This window comes from Microcebus murinus, chromosome X (assembly GCF_040939455.1).
Source record: "Microcebus murinus isolate Inina chromosome X, M.murinus_Inina_mat1.0, whole genome shotgun sequence".
NCBI classification, from domain to species: domain Eukaryota; kingdom Metazoa; phylum Chordata; class Mammalia; order Primates; family Cheirogaleidae; genus Microcebus; species Microcebus murinus.
Window position 1 is genome coordinate 93,428,196 of NC_134136.1, and position 24,747 is coordinate 93,452,942.

At 42.3% G+C, this 24,747-nt stretch overlaps 1 pseudogene; it reads right to left on the reverse strand.

Annotated features, from left to right (window-relative positions):
* On the reverse strand, nt 1-641 carry LOC109730268 (N-alpha-acetyltransferase 10 pseudogene; annotated as a pseudogene).
* Between the last annotated feature and the right edge of the window lie 24,106 nt (nt 642-24,747).

Here is a 24,747-nt window from a genome sequence, read left to right on the forward strand (position 1 = left end):
CTAGGAGGCCAAGTCAGAGGTCTCAGAGCTGTCCTTGCCATCTGGGCTCTCTGTGGTCTCACTGACCTTGCTGACGTCCTTGTTGTCCCCACCACTACCCTTAGCAGCCAGGCCCTTCTCCTCACACCAGGCTTTCCAGGGCTCAGAAGTGCATTGCCTTTGCTCTCCACTGTGATCTTGATGGCACCCAGCACCACGTGCCTGCCCTTCCCATCTCCATACTATTTGGGCTCCACTTCGCCAATCTGAAAGTTGAGGGTGTTGGAATAGAGGTATGGTGCAGCCTGGTTACTCTTCCTGACGTGCAAGGAGACATATTTGGCATTGAAGTTCTCTAGCACGGCTCGCGAGGCCTGTCCATCAGCTTCTGAGCCAGGCCGAAGGGCCAGTGGGAACTCTTCACAGCCAGTGAGATGATAAGTCTGTGGAACACATCATCTGGGTCCTCTTCCATTTTGGCCAGGACGTACCCACCCCACAATATTCCCATCCTCATCCTCAGCAATGTAGGAGAGCTGGGGCCAGGAGAGGCCATGCTAGAAGTAGTATTTCATCTGGTAGTTCTAGGGCAGGCAGAGGAGGTTGCAGTGCTGCATGTTCATCAGGTCCTCTGGCCTCGCACTGAGGATGTTAATAACCATGGATGGGTCATAGGTCCCAGGGTTGTGAATGCCCAGTCAGCTGCCACCATGCTCCGAAGCGATGCCCAGATGACCCAGGCTGAGGCTGGGGCTGGGGCCAGGCTCACGGGGGTGGTGGCGGAAGACACCTCCTTCTTATATGGACTCTTGTGATTACAGTGGACCCACCCAGATAATCCAGGACTGCCTCCTCAAGAACCTTAACTTAATCACATCTGCAAAGTTCTTCTGCCACATAAGGTAACATATTTATAAGGTCCTGGGGAGTAGGATGTGGGTATCTTTGTGGGAGCATTATTATTCTACCGCAGAGGGTGACCATGGGCTCGATGAGGTATTCCAAAGAGCAAAGCTTTGGAGATAGACCAGTTAGAATTCCCACTCCAGCTTTACAATCTGAATCTGGCTAAACCTTTGTTCATTTGCAAAACTATAACCCCTACTATGGTAGCAATGATAGCTGTCCATCAAAAATTTACACTTTCCTTCCATAGCATACAGTTGTGATTGGCAAGCAACTTCTCCAGGCAGGGACTACATTTCTTGGTACCATTTACCCCTAGGAAGGGCCCTTACGACTAGTTCTCACTCGTCCACAATGTGCGAGTGGCAGTGCTCACTTCTGTCTGAGGTGCCCATGAAGGGGATGAGTGTTTCCCACACTCTCCTTTCCCCTCTGTTGGTTCCAGGCTGACTCCTAGGTGACTCTGGAAGCCTAATGAGGAAGATGGCAAAGCTTTCATTAGCTTGGGTCTCAGAATAACTGTGTGAAGCAGGGTCCCTCTTACCCTCACTGTCAAAACGGATACCTGTGTTAGACTATAGTATGAGCCAGAAATTCATTCCTATTGTGTTAAGCTACTGAAATTTCAGGTTTATTCATTATATCAGCCAGCAATACATTCACCTTGCAGGGTATTATTATCCCCTGGGACTGTAAAATGAAATTGTGTGTATAAAACCCATGTCACCATGATAAGGGACTTGGAAATTGGAAAGCTATGAACTCTTCTGCCTAAAGCAGTGGTTCTCGAACTTGAACATGAATTAGAATCCCCAAAGGGCTTGTTCAAACAGATTCTGAGCCCCACTTGGAGAGTTTCTGATTCTGGAGTGGGCACGTGGCACCTGAATTTCTTCTCCTCAGGCTGAGCTGTCTTGCCTGTCTTTTTTGCCATGACCTCCACGAGGGCAGGCCCTGGGTCTAACTTGCTGGCAACTACATCCCCAGAACCAGCATAGTGCCTGGCAAATAGAAGGCCTAAAAACAATATTGGAGGAAGGAAAAAGGAACAAGTTGCTGTCTTCAGTTCCAAGATCTGACTTACAACCGAAATGGTTCAGTTAAAGCGTTTGAAGATTTCCTCAGTCCTAAGTAGCCGTTCCTTGGGTTCCTCGTTCCTCCATGACTGTTAAGGTGAGGAGAAGTTGCAGCAGTCATTTGTTGCCTCTGTTTTTTGTCAGCCACGTAGCTTTTTACTTTTGACTTTCGCTGGTATCTCTTTGGAAGAGCTCCTGGGATTGATGAAATAGTCTGCATTCTAGAAAGTATGTCCAATCTATCAGGCAAAATGTATTTTGCTTTTGCATTCTGGGGGGTTTAACCTATGAATGAACATATCCAGTTGATCACGCAGGAGGATTTTATTTGCAAGAGCTGCTGCTCATTTGAGAAAGTACATGGAGTAGATTTGCTCTCAGTGGGGCTTCCCTGCAGAGTATACAGCAAGGGCTTCGCAGCAATCAGCCATCAGTTCTCCAGGGCTGGCCCCACATGGAGGCCGAGGAGGTAGCCTTCTCTTGGGGTGAGGGGAGGCCTGGGAGGGCTCACAGCTTCCGGAAGCAGCTATTAAAAAGCAAGGGGAAAGGGCATTATTTGAAACCTTAAAATTTGTACCCCCATAATATGCTGAAATTAAAAAAAAAAAAAAAGCTAAAAAAAAAAAAAAAAGCAAATGTTATCTGGAAAAGTGGGAGAGGGGTTCTAAAGAGCCAAGTTGTGTGTCCTTGGCAGTTTTGCCTGTGATAGGCTCTGAACTCTATCTCTGGGAAGTGAAAAGTTTTGCATTAGCAATGCCAGAGCCTTTCTGATTCCGGCAGCTGAAACTGGACTGGGGGCAGGAAGGTTGGCTGTGGACTGCGGGAGTGCTGTCAGGATTCCCGGGCAGCCTACGTGCTTTCATCCAGGCTGGTGGCTGCAGGAACAGTGTGGGAATGCCAGCAGCAACAGGGAGCCACTGGGGAGGAGGGCAAGAGGCTGCTGCTGCCTTTGGGCTTTTCTGCCCTGGCTTTGCACAGGCTCCCCAGAATTCCGACAAGACAGAGGAGGCCTTCCCAGATCACCGCCCACTTGGGCTGCATTTAGAGGCCGGAGCTATATCCGATTTCAATTTCTTGGGCTAATTTATACTCCACTATAAACAAACTCTTGTAAAAGCTGACAACCAGCAAGCATAAAGAAACGGTTTTTTCCATTACAGTTTCTTTCTTCTGATTGGTCATAAAGTGAGTTTTCCAAGAACAGAGACCCCGAATTTTGGCGACGGGGACCTGGAGGGTGCTATGTCGGGGAGGAGGTGAGGGGCAGTTCAGTAAGAGTCTGCTAGTGTTGGCTCTGCACTGGGGGCTTTCACTCTTATTGAATCAGAGCAAGGGGGAAGTTTTGCACTCCCACCTCCTTTCCCCCTAGGGCCTTGGAGTTTAACTGTAATTCACAGCATGGTGCAATGTGGGAAAATGTAAACATGTTTATGAAAGTTGTCTGTGTGGCCAGCCTCAGCCTCAAACTCCACTCAATTGCTACCTAAATCTCGCTCAGCCAGTGTCTCAGTATCAAGCTATTCTCTTACTCAAGCTTTTTATTTTACTTTAGGCTTTTGGGGTGATTTGGTGTTTTATGTGGTAATTTCCTGAGAGCTCCATTTCTCCCACTTCAAATCATTGCTAATTTGGGATCCAGTAAGGTTTTTATCCATGAGCGTCAACTAAACTGTTAAGAGGAACCTGATCCGGGATTGTCTCCAGCCCTCTGTGTTTTGTTTTTATTTTTGCATGTTCATTTCAGAACTTCCAGAATTGGTTTTCCCTGCTCTGGGTTGAGTATTAGGCATGCCAATGATCTGGTTCATTTGAAGGTTCATTTCTTTATGTCATCATCTAGCGTCCACTGATGCCTTGTAATTGTGGGGGATTTGTGTCTCAAAAGCTTATAATGAGTTGCCTGTGTCTTAATTTCAGGTTCTTTCTTCCAGGCATAGTAGTAAAATGAGAGGTTACTGAATAAGCACACAACGTTTTAAATATATACATATGTAAGTGGGTTCTGTGTTTATGATTGCTGAGGGGTTACCTTTAAACGTTCTCTTTCAGTCTCTAGTTAACTGTAGTTTATAAATGCTTGCTGTGGATTTGGCTCTTTTAAAATATTCAAGTAGGAACTGAGATTATTTTTAATTCTAAACTTTGTATCAGTAGCAAATCATCAAAGGAATAGATTCTTATGAGGACACTGAATGCACATTTCAGTTCATACAAACTCTATGAGTAAAATAGAAAAGTTGAGGGGCAGCAGGTGTCTGTTCTGCCTTTGGGTCTTTACTCCCACCCAACATACCCATCACCCCTTTGTAGGTAAAGACAAATCAAAGGCTGTTTGCAATCTCTCTTTTGGGCCCCTTTCACCTGTTTCTGAGTTTGCTAAATCTGAAGCTTAAAGCTAGTCCTGACCCATTCTGGAGCTTCACCCCAGATTCAGACACTCCATGCCCAGTTGGCTGTGGTAGGAAACTGAGCCTGAGTCTGGCCCCTCATTTCAGAGCTAGTCATCTGGCTAGTGCCTCAATCAGTGCAGGAGAAGGAGGCTGTTATGGACTGAATTGTGTTCACTCCCACCCCTAACCCCCACAAATCCGAATGTTGAAGCCCTAACTCCCAATGTGTTTGTATTTGGAGATAGTGCTTCTAAAGAGGTGATTAAAGTTAAAGGAGGTCATAAGGGCAGGGCCAATAGGGCTGGTGTCCTTATAAGAAAAGGAAGAAAACACCAGAGCTCGCTCTCCACATGTGCGCAGGGAAAAGGTCACGTGAACACACAGCAAGGAGGCAGCCATTTACAAGCCAGGAAGAAGGTCCTCCCCAGAAACTCAATTTGCTGGCACCTTGATCATGGACTCTTGTGAGACAATAAATGTCTGTTGTTTAAGGCACCCAGTCTACGATATTTTGTTATGGCAGTCTGAGCAGACTAATGCAGGTGCACAGCTGTTTTCCCAAAGGAATAAGCTGTGAGGGAAATTTCTGGTTAGGAAATAGTAGTCACAAAGGCCTAGGCTACTGGAATGCAGACTCTTATTCCTATGGCCAAGGCCCAAGGGAGTGTCAAGAAAACCCATTTGTTGGGTCCAAATCGAAAGGGAGGGGTCTGGGCCACCTCTGGTTGACTCTGTCCTTGGAGGTACTTGATCCCATTGTAAGATTTCAGGTCAAGTGTAAAGAACTATTATACTTGATGATGAAGAGAAACTGGGGGAGTAGGATGGTTATATGGTAACTGCTCCCAGCTAGGGATTTTTGAAAAGGGTAGCTAATTGACTGAGCTATATATTTTTAAAGCATGTTAACTTTTGGCTGAGTGAAATATTTCATTAGGAAAGTATATTTTATGACATTGCTACTCAAAGGAAGGTCTATGAGCAGCATTGGCATCTCCCGAGAGCTGGTTAGAAAATGAAGATTCTCAGAACCTGCCTCCACCCTACTGAATCAGAATTTGCATTTTTAATAAATCCTCTGGGCAAGGATTTATATGCATATTGAAGTTTGAGCATCATTTCTCTGTAAGACTACTGAGCCATTATGCTTGCTTACTGAAAGCTGGTGTATCTGGCGGTGCTGAACTTGGTTGCAGGCTACTGTAGTGCCTCGTTCTACCTGGCAGGATTCTGTAGGTAAATGAGATGGTGCTGCCAGATGCAAGGGAGAGGCAGTAGAACTAAGAGTGACAGGTGCTGGTGCTGTGCAGTTGTCCCTTCATGGGCCCTATAGTGGGGCTTCAAATGGTCAATGCTAAGAGAAGAGTAATGGAGCTGGAAATAGGGAATAGGCTGAGGTCAGACACCAGACACGGGAAAGACAATAAGGCAAAGTTAAGTAATCAGACCCTAGGTAAACACAAATGAGGATCCTTAAGTTTGACTGTAAGAAACAAGGCCTTTGAGACAGACCCAGGATCAACATTGACATGAGTGAAGAGTGGAGAGGGAATCAATAAGGTTATCTTAGTGAATTTGGGTGGAGAGTTTTGGGTTTTACATGGACTCCCCTTTGAAGCCTCTGAAAGGTCCCTGTTGGCCTTAAAGTCACAGAACTCTGAACTACAAGGTGAGTCTGGGTCCAAAGAATCTGTATTTGATGTGCCCAGGTTGATGCCAGGTCAAAAAATTGGGAGAGGAGTGAGCTTGACAGAGTCAGGTGAGAGGGAGGCATGAAAACAGGTCACACAGCATTGAGGACAAGGCAATGGAGGGTGGGCCAAAATCCTTGCAGGCAGGGCACTGAGCCCCAGTCCTGTATGAGCAGGGCCAAAGGCAGGAAGAAATGCTGCCTGTATCTGGGATCTAGGAAACCAAGAGACAGAGACAATTCAAGGAAGCTATAGAAGCTATAGGGGAGCCCAAAAGCAAATGGACCAAAGCCAGAGTTACTGGCTCACCTACATCAGAGGTTCTGTACCCTCTGAGTGTCAGAAGGTATCAGATTCCTGAAATGGAATAAAGATCACATGGGTGTTGAAATTAGAAAGATAATTATACACTGGGATAGCATCAATGTCACTCGCATGGTTACACTATGTTTCTACTCTGTGAAAGCCACATGTCTTATCACCTAGCTACTCAAAGTATGGTTGAGGACCAGCAATATCAGCATCACCTGGGAGCTTGTCAGTAATACAAAATCTCGAATCCTGCTCCAGACCTAGTGGATTAGAATCTGCATTTTAACTGGAGCCCTGGGTTGCAGTTATTCCTTTACATTTTACATTTAGAGAAGTACCAGCTTATTGTTTAGCATACAGAGATCCAGGAAATCTGAATTCTAAATTTGCTCTTCCAACAGTTGCCTGTTTGTGGAACTCTATTATCTGGCTCTAGAGAGTGGCTTATTTTTTATAGGGCAGTGGTTCTTGACTCTGGCTGCTCATTAGAATAACTTGAGGAGCTTCTTAAAATACAGATGCCCAGGCCCCACCTTGAGTCAATTGAATCAGTTCAATTTGGTCTGGACTGGGTCCCAGGCGTCATTATTTTTGAATGCTCCTCAGGTGATTCTAATGTGCAGCCCATTGAAGACTTGGTAGCTGGCGTAAGTGGGAAGAAGTGGCAGTAGAAGGGGTATTTGTGGGTGAAAGGGAGAAGTAAAGATTCCAGAGACCTCAAAGTACCCAGAAGTAAAAGGATCCTGCATATCAATAATCAGGAGTTCTATGGAGAGAGCTCATTGCTGAGCAGTCCTCAAGTGTGAATGCCTCTTACCAACCCACTGACCAAGAGTCCTGGAACCTTTTTGTCCCCAAAATGGCAGACTGTGGATTTTGGCCACCTTGGGTGAAAATGAGGTATGAAGGGAAATAAAAAGGGACCTGATCACAACCAGTTGGAAGCCCACCACCACTACTATCAAAAACAATTTGGGACTGATGTCATCAAGAAGGCTGACTAGAGGTGCCCCACATATACGTCTTCCACAAAAAAGGACCAAAATAACAAACAGGTAACCACTTGTCAAATAGAGTGTCTAGGAGAGAACACTGGAATTCAGCAAGGTAGTGACAAAGACCCTCTGAGGCACAAAAACTCAGGCTGGCATCAGAGAGAGGGAGGTGAACCACATGGCTGGGATCTGCTCAGAGACAAGAGGCACTCCCCATTGTGGGGAAAAGGTAAGCAGGGTATCCCAAGCATTCCACATTCCCACCAGGGATACCTGCAGTCCTAGCTTTAGGAGAGCTGGATAGTCCTCACAGGCCATGAACCCAGTATAGGGAGCTTCCTGGAGTCCATGTGACTACATTACTCCAGAGGGGAAATGTACTTTCTGGGACCCAGACCACTTCAGTATGGCACCATTTTGAGGGTGGAGCCACTGCCAGAATGGATATTGCTCAAGGGCCCAATAGCTTCTATACCTGGAGCCCCGATGACATCCCACAACACTAATGCAAAAAGCTGCATGGCTATGACCCCAGGCAGACCTAGCAGTGCAGCCATGAACCTAGCACCTCAGCCCATGCAGTACCCTAGCTGCAGGAAACAGACAGTCCAGCACAGTGGGGAGGCCATCCCCAAGACAAGGGGAACTGTCTCCAGAGCCTGAGAGCTGATTACCCATGGTCTGGTGCTGCCAGTAACATCCCCCCCTCCAGTGGTGGAGCCATTGTATGCCTGTGTACTCCCCCCAAGGGCTCAAGGTCAAGCCTGCCTGAGCCTGCTGCCATTGGTGACTTTGGCCTCTAACCAGTGAAGCTGGTGTGTGCCCATCCATGCATGCCACTCCAGGACCCAAGAATCAACCCAACTGGCAGCCCTCACCCCTAGCAAGTCACACTACAACTTCAACAAACACCCACAGCCTAGACTATTGAGTCACCGAGAGACACTACTGACATTGATTACAGCTGAAGAAATCACATGGAGACCCACCTAGAACCAAAGCCAAAGGACCCTACCCAACCAAAACATCAATATGCTTATACAGGAAAAAAATATTTTCCTTGAGGGAAAAATATCTCATAAAATTAGAAGCATCTGTCTCACTGGATGTGTAGACACAAGAAATACTAAAAAGCAAGGAATCATGATATCTCCAAAGGAACACAATAATTCTCCAGTAACAGATCCCCATGAAAGGAAATCTATAAAATTCATGAAAAGGAATTTAAAATGATAATCTTAAGAAAATTCAACAAGATACAGCAGAATACAGATTGAAAATTCAACAAAATCGACATACAATTCATGATCTGAATTAGAAATTCAACAAAGAGGTAGATACCATAAAAAAGACTCAAACAGAAATCTCAGAACTGAAGAATTTAATGAATAAAATAAAAAATAAACTTAGAGGTTCAACAGTAAACTATGAAAATGGAAGAAAGAATTTCTGAACCTGAAGACAGGTCTTTTGAAATAATCCAGTCAGACAAAAAACAAAAGGCAGAAAAAGGTCAAAAAGAATAAAGAAAGCCTGAGACTTATAAGAGAAAATTAAGTGAATGAATGCTTGTATTAAGGGAATTTCAAAAGGAGAAAAGATAATAAAAGGCTTAGGAGATCTATTTAATTAAATAATAGCTGAAAAATTATCAAGTCTTAGAAGAGATATGAACATCAGATCCAGGAAGCTCAAATGTCCTCAAATAGATTCAACCCAAAAAGGTTCTCTTTGAAGAATAGTATAGTAAGACTGTCAACAGTTAAAGACAAAGAGAGAATTCTAAAAACAGCAAGAGAAGAGCATCAAGTCAAACAAGGAATCTCCATCAGACTAACAGTAGATTTCTCAGCAGAAATTTTATAGGCCAGGAGAGAATGAGATGATACATTCAAACTGCTGGGGAAAAAAGTGTTAGTCAAGAATACTATACCTATCAAAGCTATCCTTAATAAATGAAGGAGAAATAAGGTCTTTCTCAGATAAGTAAAAACTAAGGAAATTCATCACCACTAGACTAGCCCTACACAAAATGCTTAATGGAGTCCTACACTGGGAAGTGAAAGGATGATAACTACCATCAGGAAAACAGATGAAAGAATAAAACTCACTAGTAGAGCAGTTGGACAAATGAGAAAGAGAAAGGGATCAAACCTTCTCACAACAGAAAACCACAAAAATAAACAATAAGAGAGGAAGAAAGGAACAAAGGATACACAAAATAACCAGAAAACAATTAACAAAATGACAGGAGGAAGTCCACACCTACCAATAACAACCTTGAATATAAACAGTTTAAATTCACCAATTAAAAGTTACAGACTTGCTGAAAGGATAAAAAACAAGACCTAACTATATGCTGCCGACAAGAAATTCACTTCACACACAGATTGAAAGTGAAAAGATGGAAAAAGCTATTCCACACAAACAGAAACCAAAAGTGAGTAAGAATAGCTATACTCCTGAGGTAAATCAGAATTTAAGTCAAAAACGATAAAAAGAGACAAAGTAGGTCATAATATAATGATAAAGAGATCAATTCAGCAAGAGGATATAACAATTCTAAATATATTTGCACCCAGCACCAGCAAACTCAGATATACAAAGCAAATATTACTAGAGCTAAAGGAAGAGATAGACCACAATATAATAATAGCTGGGACTTCAACACCCTCTCAGTATTGAACATATCATCTATACAAGATCAACAAAGGAACATTGGACTTAAACTGAATTATAGACCAAATCTACTAGACATTTACAAACATTTCATCTAACAGCTGCAGAATACACATTCTACTCATCAGCACATGGATCACTCTTTAGAAAGATCATATGTTAGGCCACAAAACAAGTTTCAACAAATTTTTTAAAAATTGAAATCAAGTATCATTTCAGATCACAACAGAATAAAACTAGAAATCAATAACAGGAGAAACTTTGGAAACTGTATAAATACATGGAAATTAAGCAACACCCTCCTGAATGACCAATGGGTCAATGAAAAAATTAAGAAGGAAATAAAATAATTTTAAAACAAATTAAAATGGAAGCACACTATTGTGAATAATGGTGCTATGAAAATGTACATGAAAATCTTTGTGTGGACATGTTTTCAGCTCTGTTGGGTAGATACCTAGGAGTGGAATCGCTGGGTCATATGGTACATTTAGATTTCATGTTTGAAGAAACTACTGAACCATTTTCCATATTGGCTGCACCATTTTACATTCTCACCAGTAGTGTAATGAGGGTTCCAGTTTCTTCACATCCTCACCAATGTTTGTTATTGTCTGTTTTTTGTTGTTGGTGTTGGTTATAATGATTTTAGTGGGTGTGAAATATTATTTCGGTGTGGTGTCAATTTTCATTTTCCTGATGACTAATGATGTTGAGCATCTTTTCGTGTGCTTTCATATATCTTCTTTGTTGAAATGTCTATTCAAATCTATAAAATTTGGGGTTTGAAAGTAGACATAAGGTGGCTACCACCTCACTCTGCTGCTGGGCACCCAGAGGAAAAGACTGCCTTCAAGATGAATCTGAGTTTCCCAGATTGGTGGTAGGCTGGGGTTTCTAAGAAGCTAACTCACTCCTACATCAGTCACTTTAAACCTTTTCCCCTAAGGATTAAAAGGAGCAATTCTATAAACTGCTGAACTAGAAGAAAAATGCATTGGTTAAAGTGGATGCTTGATTTGTTTTCTGTGAATTACATTTTTCCTTTTCCTTCTCTTACTTTTAAAAAGTGAGTTAACCTATAAAAAATCACCAAGCTAAAGTAGGATTTATTTAGCTGTTATTAAGATGTGTGTATTTCAGAAGACAGAGATTTCTATTGTTTTCTATTTATGCCATTGTTTTCCTTTATATTCTGAATACCCATATTGTCAAGTAAATTGGCAAATTCCAAGCAATTTTCATTTGTGTGAGTCTGATTAACAAATGATGCCACTAAGAAGGGTCCCATCGCTTTCTTGGATGAGGAATATAGATGGCATGTAGTGAGTAAAACTAAATTTCTGACTATCAAGTAGCAGTAGATCATTAGTGGGATGGCATGTTGAGCTAATGGCATTAGGGATAATGGAGAAAGGGGTGATGAATGGGAGCTAACATATTTTCTAGAGCTTCCAAGTATGGCCCTGAAAGGCTCAGCAGGAAAGACTGTATTACTGAAAAGCCTAAACCATTCCCTAGTGCTTGTGGAGAATCACCACAGAGTTTACATCTGGACCCTAAGGTCTGATGGCCAGCCCTTCCAGAATGGATGTTGCTGACAAATCTAGCCAACTCAGAGGCTCAGAATGTGGTGGTGGTGGTGGGGACCATGACTCCAAGGGCTATTGATACCAATAGGATGCATGGTACCATTGTTATTTGTGTCAAAACTACCTTCAGTAGCCAATGGTGGCCACTGGTCAGCAAAAGGATGCCAGGAAGAATGTCATAGGAATAGGCTGGGAAGGGCTGGAGGCCAGATTGCCTCCGTATTCCATCCCTGTTTCCCCAAAGATGTCAACAGATATCCGTCAATGAGACACAAAGGAGAGGACCCCAGCCATAAGGGATTCATACATATTAATAACTTAGTTTATTCATTTTTAAAGTAAACATATTAATAATAATAATATAGTAGAGTTGATGTGCAATAAAATGTATTCATCATGCTAGCAGAAAGAAGGCACTCAGTAAACAGAGGTTGTTATTATGCTCTGCTCATATGTATTGAGTGTTTAACTTGTAGGCCATGAAGAGTACAGAGTTGCGAATTTTCCATCCATTGATTAATTCATTGATTGAGTCATGACTTTAACACACATTTTTAGATATCTACTATGTAGGACCAATTGTTCTGGGTGAAGAGAATGCAAGGGTGTATACCCAGCAGTGTCTCTATCCTCAAGTTGTTAAAAATCTAGTCAAGAAGTTAATTCTAGAAGACTGTATCAATGACTCTCACAGAAGGTTGAAGAAACTACCATTGGACAGCTGGGCATGGTGGCTCTCACCTGTAATCCTAGCACTCTGGGAGGCTGAGGTGGGAGGATCGCTTGAGCTCAGGAGTTCAAGACCACCCTGAGCAAGAATGAGACCCTGTCTCTACTAAAAATAGAAAAAAAAATAGCCAGACAACTAAAAATAGAAATTAAAAATTAGCTGGGCATGGTGGCATGTGCCTGTAGTGCCAGCTACTTGGGAGGCTGAGGCAGGAGGATGGCTTGAGTCCAGGAGTTTGAGGTTGCTGTGAGCTAGGCTAATGCCACCACAGTCACCCAGGCAACAAAGTGAGACTCTGTCTCAAAAAAAAAAAAAAGAATAAAAATAAAAATACCATTGGAGGACAGAAAAGGAAGTGATACATTGTACCTGGGGGCAAGGAGGGACCAAGAGTCATGCAAGGTGTTTCAGAAAACGTTATATTTGAGCTGGGCCGTAAAGGATGGATAGGAGTTCACCAGGTAAAGATGGCAGGGAGAGCATTTCCAAAAGATGAAAAAGGAAGTAGCATGGACCTAGTCACAAAGGTATGATGTGTTTGGAGAACTTTAAGTATCCCAGCGACTGTAGTGTGGGCATGGGTTTGGGTGTTGACAGGGTTGGGAGGGTGTGAACTAGAAATATATTTCAGGGTGAGACTTTGCAAGGCCCTAAATGGTATTTTAAGGACTTTTATTTTTATTTATCTTTTTATTTTGGGATATTATGAAAGTACAAACATTTTGGTTACATTTTATGTCTTTCCTTCACCCAAGCGAGGGTTAGAGGCCTGCCCTTCCCCTCTACAATGCTCACTGTGTCCTTTAGTTGTGTGTTTACACCCCTCCAGGACTTTAAGCTAAACACTGCAGGCAAAAAGAAAACAGAATGGGTTCTGGGAGGATTAGCACGACTATTTTCTCAAATTAATAATTTTTTTTCAATATGCTGGGCACATGTCAGCTAATAAACACAACCCAGTTGTCCAATCCCTTTAGAAAAATGACTTATCGAAGGAGAAATCTAAAATTTAATAGGAAACTTTGTAGATCACCTGATCTGTAACCAATGATAAAAAAACTCCCATTACAATAAACACCATTATAAAGACTGCCAGACTGCCTACTACAAAGCTATTACTATCTATTAGGCAGATGGCTCAGAAACACCATGTTCTTTTTATCTAGTCACAATAACTTATGTACAATGGGTAACCCAGCGCAATAAATTCCATCTTTTCTCCCTGCGCATATAACAGTCCCTTTCTATAGGGAAAGTAACTGCTGCTATACCACTGCTGCAGGAAGAGGAGTTGAACTGTAGTTGAACTCTATTTAGTTTTTCTCTTTAGCTATCAATCCCCAACTATTCCTTGACTCCCTTTACTATCTCCCCCACAAATATTCCAATCCCTTCGTCCAGAAAATCTCATTGAGACTCCCAAACCACCCACCTAACTTCTCAAACAAAACACTCTAACCCCAAATATCTGGAGCTCAAAAAAAGGAACCCCTGCTGATCTCCAAATATGGTGGATTCTTGGCATCTAAAGATTCAACAACTGCCATTCCAGCTTTTCATGAGTGACCCTGACAGTCATTTCTATTTTTGGTGGGGCATGAATTTTGACCACTGCAGCAAGCCTCTTGCTAAGGGAAGTGCAGCCACTTCTCAAGGTGGCTTTATTTTCTATGCTTGTCACATACACATCCTTGCTTAGAAAGTTACGTTTTGCTGCATTTGATGAGAGATGCTATGTTACAGGAATATTAACCAATTTGGAAATTTCAGAAGGTCTGTGGGTTAATATCTCAGGAATGTTAAAGACCTATTCTGTTCCTTAATGCTTGCCAATAATGAGTAGGGATATGGTCTTTACCAGTATGTGTATGTTTTTTCTTAACCTTTATTTTTGAAAAAAAAATTTAAACTTACAGAAAAATGGCAGTAATAGTATAATGAACTTCTAGAAACTTTCACCTAGATTTACTCATTAAAATTTTTCAGAAGACAAGCACAGGTCAAAATAATTGGTGAGACAGGTTATTGGGTAAGATAATACTAGCTACTCAACAGATTCCCAGATCTCTCTATGTGTACATATTGTTATATCTTATTATTATTATTATTATTTAACAGAATCATTAGAGGCTAACATGCAGACATCATGACCCTTTACCTCTAAATATTTCAGTATGTAATGGCATACTTTTACAAAACCACAGTGCAATTATCCAGTTCCGGAAATTGAGCACTGATACACCACCATTAGCTAGTTAGTATAGAGTCCATATTTAAATTTTGCTGAATGTTTCAATACTATCCTTTAGAAACATTTAAAAAAAAAACTATCCATATTCCAACCTAGGATCAAGCATTGCATTTAGTTGTAATGTTTTTAGTCCCCTTTAATCTGGAACAGTTCCTCTGTCTTTGTTTTTTATGACATTGACTTATTTTGCAGAGCATAGTCTCATTGTTTCATAGAATGTTCCTTGATTTGGGTTTGTCTGATGCTTCCTTCGGATTGGATTCAGGTTATGTATTTTGGGCCAGAACTTTACTTGGATTTTAATTTTTACTCTTGTTACTTAGGAATGTGCTTTTTAAACAGTGCAGTCATTATTAAACAATTCTCCTGCAACAAAATATCATGAGTGGGTTCCAAGGAGACTCATGTTAGTGGGATTTTTACCCCCACACCCTTAGTCACATAGATTATGAAAATCACTTCAAAGGGAGCTGATGTGGACAAGTCGACTTGGAATAGCAATTTACCAGCAAAGAGCTAGTGGCGGCTCACATTACTAAATCTTTATTACTTTTACAAAATACACCACAAAATATAATAAATAATTCATGTTAAACTGCACTTATCAAAACATGTAAAGTTCATTTTGTGATACAGCACTATTGACTTGGATCGTTGTTAATTCGTTAATTATTCATTAAATGGACATGGATGATATCCACTCATTGACACGAGCAAGAATTCAAGCATTTTCACGGATAGTGCTGGTCCTCATAAGATAGGATGTGGAGACAAAATAGGCTTAAATGTACAGCGATTCCTTCCTTCCTTCCTTCCTTCAACAAAATGCTACAAGAAGCTACTTTATGTCAGGCTATGTGCAAAGTATTGTGACTTTAGGAATTAAAAACCTTGACTTTAAGGAGCTCTTATTTGAACCTGATATTTGAACCCAAAAGCCAGAGCCTAAGTTTTCCTCTTGTTTAGTGGCATTACTTGACATTTTGTCCTAGTTTAGGTGGTGATAAGGCAGACAGAGTCCCCTCGTGGTAATTTTGTGACTCTTCAGCCAGTTGGCCCAATGTTGCTGACATCATGTATAGTTATGTCCCTGAACCTCCCCAGGAGCTAAGAAGCTTTCTTTCTGTGATGGGTCATACCATTACCATTTTTTCAACCTGCTACTGACCATTGTAGTCTGCATTCTTCCAGCTTTCAATGGTCTTCAATTCCTCTCCATGGTAAGGTCTACAGAGGTGTCATTTATGCCTTGGATTGTGCCGTGTAGATCTGTCAGTTCATTAAAAATCCATTACAGTGTGAATATAGTATAATAGAAATAACACTGGACTTGGATTCTGTTGATGTGGGTGAGATAGGCCAATGTTGTTCCCCACACCTGTGTTTTCCTCTTCTTGGACACACAGCTAGACTTCATTTCCCAGGCTCTCTTGGGTTAGGTGTAGCCATGTCACTGAGTTCTAGCCAGCAGAATGTGAGCAGAAATATCTATTGCTTTTAGACCTGCCTCACAGAAACCTGTGACATGTGTCCCGCCATGCCCTTTCCCTTCATGTAGACAAACCACATGTTGATGGTGGAGCCACAAGATGCCAGACACCTGGATCTCTGAATCAACATGTGGGCCCCCACCTTCCCTGATGAATAGGGATCCCCATGTTGGATTATTCCAGAACCAAGAAATAAATGTCTATGTGTTAAACCACTGAGATTTTGGTGTCTGTTAGAGTAAGCTAGTGCTACCTTAGTGAATACCCTGTTCCACCAATAACTCAAGACTTGTCTTACCTCTGTTTACCCTTGGGCAAGTCACTTTAACCTCTCGGCTTCTCTGTAACCTCCTCTGTCAATGGGGATAATAAGATAGGCATTCTTGGGCCCATTTTGTAGATGAAAGGATTAAATATACAAATAAAAGGTGGTGCTATTATTATTGGATCATGTCCCTCACAGGTGGCTAATATAATGTTTTCCATTCAGGTATCTCAGTTCTTTCTCTAACCAAGTAATGTTTTTCTGATAAATGTATAGTTGGGCTTGGCTCTGGGGCATCTGTGCTGCTCAGGCCACATAAATCTGGATGAGGAACATTTAGACTTGGCTGACTCTCTCTGACACTATGTCTGCTGTAGCCAGGCTCCTTACAGTCTTAAGTGACATCCCAGAACTTGACCTCCTGACCAACTAATTCCTATGGTTATTTAGGGCTCAATCGTAGGTGCCAAGACTATGAGTTGTCACCTGGATCCCTGAAGGTCTCATAACAGCAAATGTAATACTGAGTGCTCATGACATATTATATTACACGTGCGACCCCAGGTCATTTTCACAACCACCTAAGGAAAGAGGTGCTTTATCAGCCTCATTTTGCAGCTGATAAAACTGAGGCTTTAGAAATTCGCTCAATCAGTGTGGACAGATTCAAAATTGTGTCTCTAAAAGATCCATGCCCTTAACCTCTATGTGTCCGATTGTTAACTCTGCTTCACAGCCCAGTATCGCCCATTCCCTTCTAAGGGTCTCACCATCGAGAGAGCCAAATCTCATTGTAGGAGAAAAGGATTTTACTTTTTAGGGGAGCTGGCAACAATTATCCTTCTTCATGCTTCAAATGAACATTAATATTCCTGTTTACTTTTTTCAAAATTTATTGTTTATCTTATTCAATACACTTGAATTTGCCTGTGAGTTATATTAATGCATTTTTTTAAATGTTAAGAAAGAACTCTCTAGGGGAAAGTGCACATCAATGTTGTAGCATCACTTCTCAGTATCTGAGACCAAGGTACAGAAATGGGTGGTGGTCCTACTTGCATAGGTCTGGATTCTTCAGTGGGCTTTTTATTGGGTGACAAAACTTAATCCATCCCAAAATGCTTGTCAACATAATGCATGAAAAGGATGCCTGGGACATTTGCTATTCTACCAGTTGTAATTACCTGAAAAATAAAAGGCAAAATTGGGTCATTTTGCTTGAAATCTGACAGGGATTTAACATTCCAGACTGTATGGCCAATGTATGCTGACCAATATCCCATGGGATCTTCTGTGTTAAGAAGGAATGGCAGTATGTGACAATTTGTTCTCATGAAATGTATAAAGTCAGGAGCAAACTAGCTCTTAGCTGAACTCTTGAAATTTCAAAATGTTCACGTCCCTCTGAAATTTGGAGAAGCTGAATCTCATCTTGATAACTCTGTTATCATCAAATTTTTCTACTCAGGAGGGAGGGGACACTTCCCATGGGACAATATCACTGAATTCATCATTGAGGTCAAAGGGAAGGCAGTATTTGGTCAGCCAATACTTCATGTACATCTCCTCTAATTTTCCAACCGCTCTGCAGTCTAGGTTTCTTAGCTCCCTCTTACAGACGAAGAAGCTACGCTAATTAACTCGCCCAAGACGCACAGCTAGCAAGTGGCAGACGCAGAGTTTGAAGCCAGACAATCTTGGCTCCACAGCCCATACCCAAAGATCTGTGTGTTTGGAACACATCTATTTCCTAAATAAGGCTCTCCTATAATCTAAACATCCATAAGAAGTTGCTGTGAAGGGACCATGAGGCAAGAAACAGAAAGCTAGCTTTGTCAGAGCCCCTTTTGGTCAGCTCCGGTGGGCCTGCCCCTTTCCTTGTGCATTCCCCACAAAAGAACCTCTGCTGGCGCCAAAGGCCTCTCCCCAGGGAATGAAAGAGGACCAAGCAGGGGAGATCTTAGTGACTATCAGAAAGATGGGGCCAAGGAGACCCATACACTTCCAATTAGTGTGCTTTCCATGGCCTGCTCAACGCCCTGCTCCTTCTCAAAGCGTACCCAGAGAGTTTCAGCTTTGGCAAAGGCCTGTGAGATTTTATGCTCCTTTTTCTCATGTAATAAAAAAGTCATTTTTGCCTCAGGCTAGGGAAAACACTGGCATTTTTTTTAACTTTAAAATGTTTGGGTGAGGTTTTTTTTCTTATATATTAGATTTATTGTTGCTGTTGTTTGGAAATCTTGTGGACATTCACAGTTTTTAGTTCCCTTGCTAAGTTTTAAGCTTTTCTGGGAACTTCCATGAAGGAAAAGGGTTAGAAGCAGAGGAATGAGGCTGGTTTTTAAACTCCAAGTCTGACAGGTGGGTAGAGGATTTTAAAAACTGTGCCTTCTGGGTTTCAAATGGTGTATAACCAGCCACAGTGCTGGATAGTCACAGCATTGCCAGTGGTGCATGGCTTCCTATTTGGGTCCCTCATGTTCCAAAAAGCATGGCCCAAAGTAAGTGAAAACCTTGCTCTTGATCTTTTGGAAAAACTACAATAAGATGTATATATTTAAGGTCCACAACTTGGTGATTTGATACACATGTACATTGTGAAATAATCACTACAATCACACTAATTAACATACACAATAGAAAACCTAGAGTAAGATGCCCCCATTCTGTGTTCACTAAGCAGCCTGGGGAAGTTTGCCCATGTGCACATCTTCCTTTGCTTATTAATTTTCCTTAAAAGGAAAGTAGGAAATAAAGATCCAGCCCTCCATAATCCAAACCACATGGAGAAGAGGCAGAGCAGAGCCTTCACCAAGAATTCAGATGTTCAGTGTGGTGGTCAGACCTCACCACGCAGACTCCAAACTCCAAATGAGCTTTGCCTTCTTGCCCCATTTCTCTCTTGCCATCTTGGGCCTGCACCAAGATGTGCTTACTTTGGCTTTTTGCAGACTACACAATTGCATTGCACAACCTCACCCTCTAACATTGTCTCCTTTGTGCTTTAAGGGTCAGGGAATTGACTGTAAAGTGATTATCTTCTTTAAAAACTCCCCCTACTCTGTTCCTCCTAGAACCACCCGCTTTCATCCCAATGGAATTGGACTCCTCCAGTTTTTCCCTTTTCCTCCCAGTTTCTGAAGGTGGAAAACACTCCATTGTTCTCCTTCATTTCTGTGACTTGAATGTCTCATAAGATATTTATGGGGGAGTCATGTGCCCTCCACCCCACTTGCTATTCATGTTTCCAGATCTTAGAGTCTTCTCTAGTAGAAGAGCATCTGCCCCATCTCCCAAATCTTCCAGCTTTGGGCCCTAAGTAAAGGGAGTGAATCATTCAGTTGCTCAACAAATGTCTGTGGAGCCCCCACCAGGTGCTAGACCCTGGAGACATAGCAGGAAAAGAAAGAATCTTGTGCTCAGATAAGGGGAAGGAATTCTACCTTCTAGATTTCTTCTCTCAACCTCCATCCTACTCTCAGCCCTGCTTACAAATGTAAGCAGTACCAGAACCTTCCATCCTAACATCAACTCCTCACTGGCCACCACTGCTATTTCTGCAACTTTCATATAATTCCCAGGACTCTCCACCTAATTGCACACTCACATTTTGGGGTGCTCATGAGTACCGCCAATTCCTAGAGTCAGGCACCTGAGCACATTTTAAACCTCTTTCTTAATACATGCAATTTAATAGGTACATTTTGGCCATGCTAGATCTACATTCTTGGCAGTCCTCCACAAGTTTACATGGGTCAGATAAGTGACTTCTAGCTAAGGGCAGGTCACTACATCCTTAGTTTCCAAACATGTCTCTCTACACATTCTCCTTTGATTTAGGGGTAGACTAGAAAGAAAATAATGACCTTAAATCTTATTTTACATGTCACAATATGAAGATTTATTCCAGACACAAGCATGCATTCTTAATTACAATCACAGCATCGATCTGAGCAAGTATAAGATATATGGCCATGAGTTGCTGGTGGTCTTGCATTACCATTTTAGTGCAATTAATGTCTACCACTAAAGCACCATCTTATGCATAAGACAAAATTTTTAAAAAGCTTAGAATGTTATATTCTATCCAGGAAATGTTGTTACTATAGCATTTTAAAGATGAGGAGTTAAGGTTTTCATTTTTAATTACATTACTGAGTGATTCTTTTTAAGGGAACCTAATTGTGAAGAATATAAATTACTTAGCTTTATGTGAGGGACTTCCCATGCTTTTGGGAAGCAAACAAATGAGTAAATTAGAATTCAGTAATGCCCAATGGGAAAGTTTAAAATTACTGCCTGGTTATAACTCTTTTTTAAAAAAAGCCTTCATGAAAGAACATTGTAATCAATAATTTAATCATTCAGGAAGCATTGACTAATAATGCCCAGAATTTTGGCTGCGAGTTTTGGGGAGTAAAGGAAGAAAGCTTACATGGTTTCAAGGCTGCTGCTGTTCCCTGTCTAGACCTACCTTCTTCCCCACAGTGTCCTTATTGTCCTCTAACAACAGGTGCCCAATCTTTCCAGAGCCCTCCTTGGAGCACACCTGTCCTCTGCAAGGCAGCATCCTCGGTTTGCAGATTCACCCTTCCTCTGCTACAATTAGAGTCACTTTTTCCCCCTCCAAGCTGCTCAGCTAGCTGCTAGGGGAAAGCAGCTGATTAAACAAAGTCACACTCCAGTGTTGATGACTAAAAGCACTTAACGCTCCCTGGGGTGTCTGCATCTGAGTCTGTGAGCCTGTAATGGTGGAATTTTAGGCAGCATGACAAGCTGGTGGGGTAATAATTTTTGGTGGGAGGGGGCATATGTTTCAATGCTATTCAAATGATACCACTTGTAGATGTTAAAGAAGCTGCTTTAAAAAGATTTCATAAAATGACATTTTGCCTGAGGCCTTTCTTCCAGGGATTTAAATGATTATGGCATAGGTTTTCGAGCTCTCCTAGTCCCGTGAAAGTTTTGTTCAGGATTACATCCATCTGCCCCTTCTTTGAACTGCAGTGTGACCCTCAACCACACATGCTGCCTTGTAGAGATGCGGGAAAGTTCCTTATGCAAATTCACTCCCAATGAACGGAATCCTGACTTCAGTAGAAATAGAGCAAATGCTTAACATTGGCCAAGGAGGCAGCCCCAGGCCTTTCGTTTTCTCCCTAAAACAGGGTAAAGTAGAGCTTCCCAGAGGGGATGCATGTGAGGAAAACAACAGACATTTGCTATGTTTCTGGCACTGTTCCATGTGCTTTCTGTAATGCACAAGATGAATTCACAAAACTACAGAAATGTAAAGTACATTTAAATAATTTTACTTTCGGTTGATGGCTTTTATACGTTTGTAGCATTTATACTTCTGAAGTTATTAAAGCTCAAAATGGTACTAACACTTTTGGGTCACACTGTATTTACTCATTTAATCTTCATGATGACCCTAACACTTGGGTACCATTATTTATCCCATTTCACGAATGGGAAAACAAAGGCACTGTGAGGGCGGGCATGTAATCTGTCCAATGTATACAGCTAGTAAGAGGCCAAGCTGGGAGTATACACCCTGGAGGTGTAATTCCAGTGTCCATGCTCTTAGCCACTATGTCACATTGCCTCTTGGCATCATTACGAGACAGTAGAGACGCAGTCACACCTGAAAGATGGCTAGACTCAGTTACTAGACAAGTGCTTCACTCTCCAAACCAGCTTCCAATGGTCATAATTCAATTTCAGCCCTCAGCAGGACAGCACCTTTCCACGTGCTGTGGATTGTCAGGGCCAGCATTAGGATCAAAACCATGAAGAATAAATCTAAGCCTGCTAAAGGTCCCTCATGTCCCCCACTTTAGTATACCCCATGCTTTTACATAGCACAATCCTATCTAACTTGTTAAATTAAGTGGAATTGCCAAGACCATTTGGTATTCTGTGGGCAGTTTGGGCAGGTCCTCCTGTCTTGCCCTCCATGTAATTCCAGACCTGTTGGATGGCCTTGGCATGGCCCCATTTCCCTCCTGCATTCCTCTTGTCCATCTCATAGAACCTGCCTCCATAAACCCACCGCATCTGCTCCAGCCCAGACATCCACAGTGATGACCTATGACTGTCTACAAAACAGTTCCAAGCCTGCTGCCTTCTGCATGGTAAGGAAAGCGCAGTGCTCTGTTTTCAGGAGGCAGTCCTGTCTAGGCCAGAACTGGACCTGCCACTGTTTTATATCTGCAGTTCAGTCCATCAGCCTCCTCTGGCTCATTCCAAGGGCTTTGTTTGTCCTTCCCAGACTACCTGTGTCTCCTTTCCCAGACTTACTGGCCTCCAACTGCCCTTGGCTGAGGGGCTCCGGTCTCCCTACCCTGTTTTCTTGGCAATTCCAGCCCTTGTGACCCTGGTGAGTGGAAGGTATTAACACCTAAGAACCAGGGGGCTCTGTCTGTCTTTCCTGACCCACAAACAGGCTTACTTGTTGATCTAACTTTATGGTGCTGCCCCTGGCACCTGGAGTCCCCTGAGACTGACCTGGTCCCATTAGCCAAGCCTTGATCAACGATACTTTATTTCTTGTTGGCATTTCTGAAAACTGAGAGGTTGCTCAGGGATTTCTGAGCCTTGAGTTGATTAGCAGTTAATGATGTGCGTTTTGATGAGAAAATAAAAGATTTTGTTTATCCACTTGAGAGGAGGAAAATTAGGAGTAAAAAGGAGAGAAGGAAAAACACAAATTCTCAGCTTTTCAGTGGGGTTTTAAGTGATTTGGCTCTGCTGAGTTCCCAGCCATTGCTGGGAAACCTCTGGGTGCTGATTTTACGTATCAGCTCTCAGAAAAATTCCTGGAGTGTTCAGTTCCACCTAAAGCTGTCAGGAGACACATAGAAGGCCCAGAAGGATTGCTGAAAGTCATTTTACTATTCAGAGAATGAGTAAATACAATCAGGAGATGCATCTATACTTCCGCCTGAAGCCGAGAGGGAGAGGAGCCTTAGGGATCAGCGGCTGTTTCCAATAGCGGGCCCTCCAACCAGAGCTGTGGTTCAGATGAACACCCTAAGTGGGCTCAGCATGTACAGAGAGGATGTTTTTCAAACTCGCTCTTGGTCCACCACTGTTGAATTCATGGGGAAAGTGAGGAGGGGCTTCATAAAGGCAGAATGCAGTCATCCAAAAGAAATAAGCTTTGAAGTCAAACCAATCTGGGTTTGAACCTCAGTTATTCCAGATTTCTCAACCTCTTTGGGTCTCAGTTTTCATTCATGAAATGGACCAGTACTATCGTATTTAACTGTCAGAGCTGCCATGAAGATTAAACAAATGTTTCAATAAGTGAAATTGACTGGTGTAGATCAGGTGCCAGTGCATGTTACTATCCTCCATCCCTTCCCCCTTTTCCTGTAGAAAATCTGCACTCTCCACTCTCCAAAGTGTACATGGTGTTCAATTGCTGACATTCAAAACAAATAGAACAAAGTGGTTAACATCTTCTAGGGGCTTGAGTTTTTTTCAAAACAACTCACCAGGGAAGTAGTAATTCACAATCCTCCCTTTCGGGCATCCCCTGATCATATCAACAAAGTGTCCTTAACAAGCTGCTGATGTTGGAGTTTGATAAATGGTTTGGGCCAATAAATTCAGTTGGTTGGAGTTAGGAAATTAAAGCCTTGTTTTCCAAATGAGCCCATAGAAATGATGCTCTTTGCCACTAGTTGATCCTACTCAGTTGGGCAAGTCCAGCCACTCATATCACAAATGAGTACTGATGATTACAAGTGGGGTTATATTAGAGGCTGGGTGAGGGTCTTTCCTTGTTATTATTCCTAAAGCAACTTGGAGCACATCTTAATGGCCAGCAGTGTTATCTTTGCTTGTCAAGTACAGTCCATATTGTAGGAAGTGCCCTTTGGTGAGCACCTGCTCTAGGACTTTACTGCTGTTCATGGGGAGTCCTAAGTCTGAGGATGCATTGTTGCAGCAATGTGTACAGCTAGTGTTACAGTTCTTGACCGGGTAAAGAACCAAGCGGCACACGAAGAGTCAGAGAACAGTCTTTATTCTTCCATAGCAGGCTCAGCACACCTAGTGTTACAGCTCTCTTGGCGTCTTCTAATCTTCTCACCCTTCCTTGGTCTCCTACTGCTTTTATACCCTTGGTAGGGCTCAAAAAGTGTCCAATCAACTACAAGCTTTAACCAACATCGAGCTTTAACAACCAATCAGCAACAAGCTTTAACATCCAATCAACAACAGCGGGATTCAAAAATTACCCAATCAGGATCATGCTAGCAGTGTGGCCGGAAATAGGCAGCGGCATGCGGGCCCAGCAGCATTCTAGCACATGGGGGTCCCAGGCGGCTCTGCCTCGGGCAGGCCCCAGCAGCGTGCCCTCTAACTGGCCATGTGCAGTGC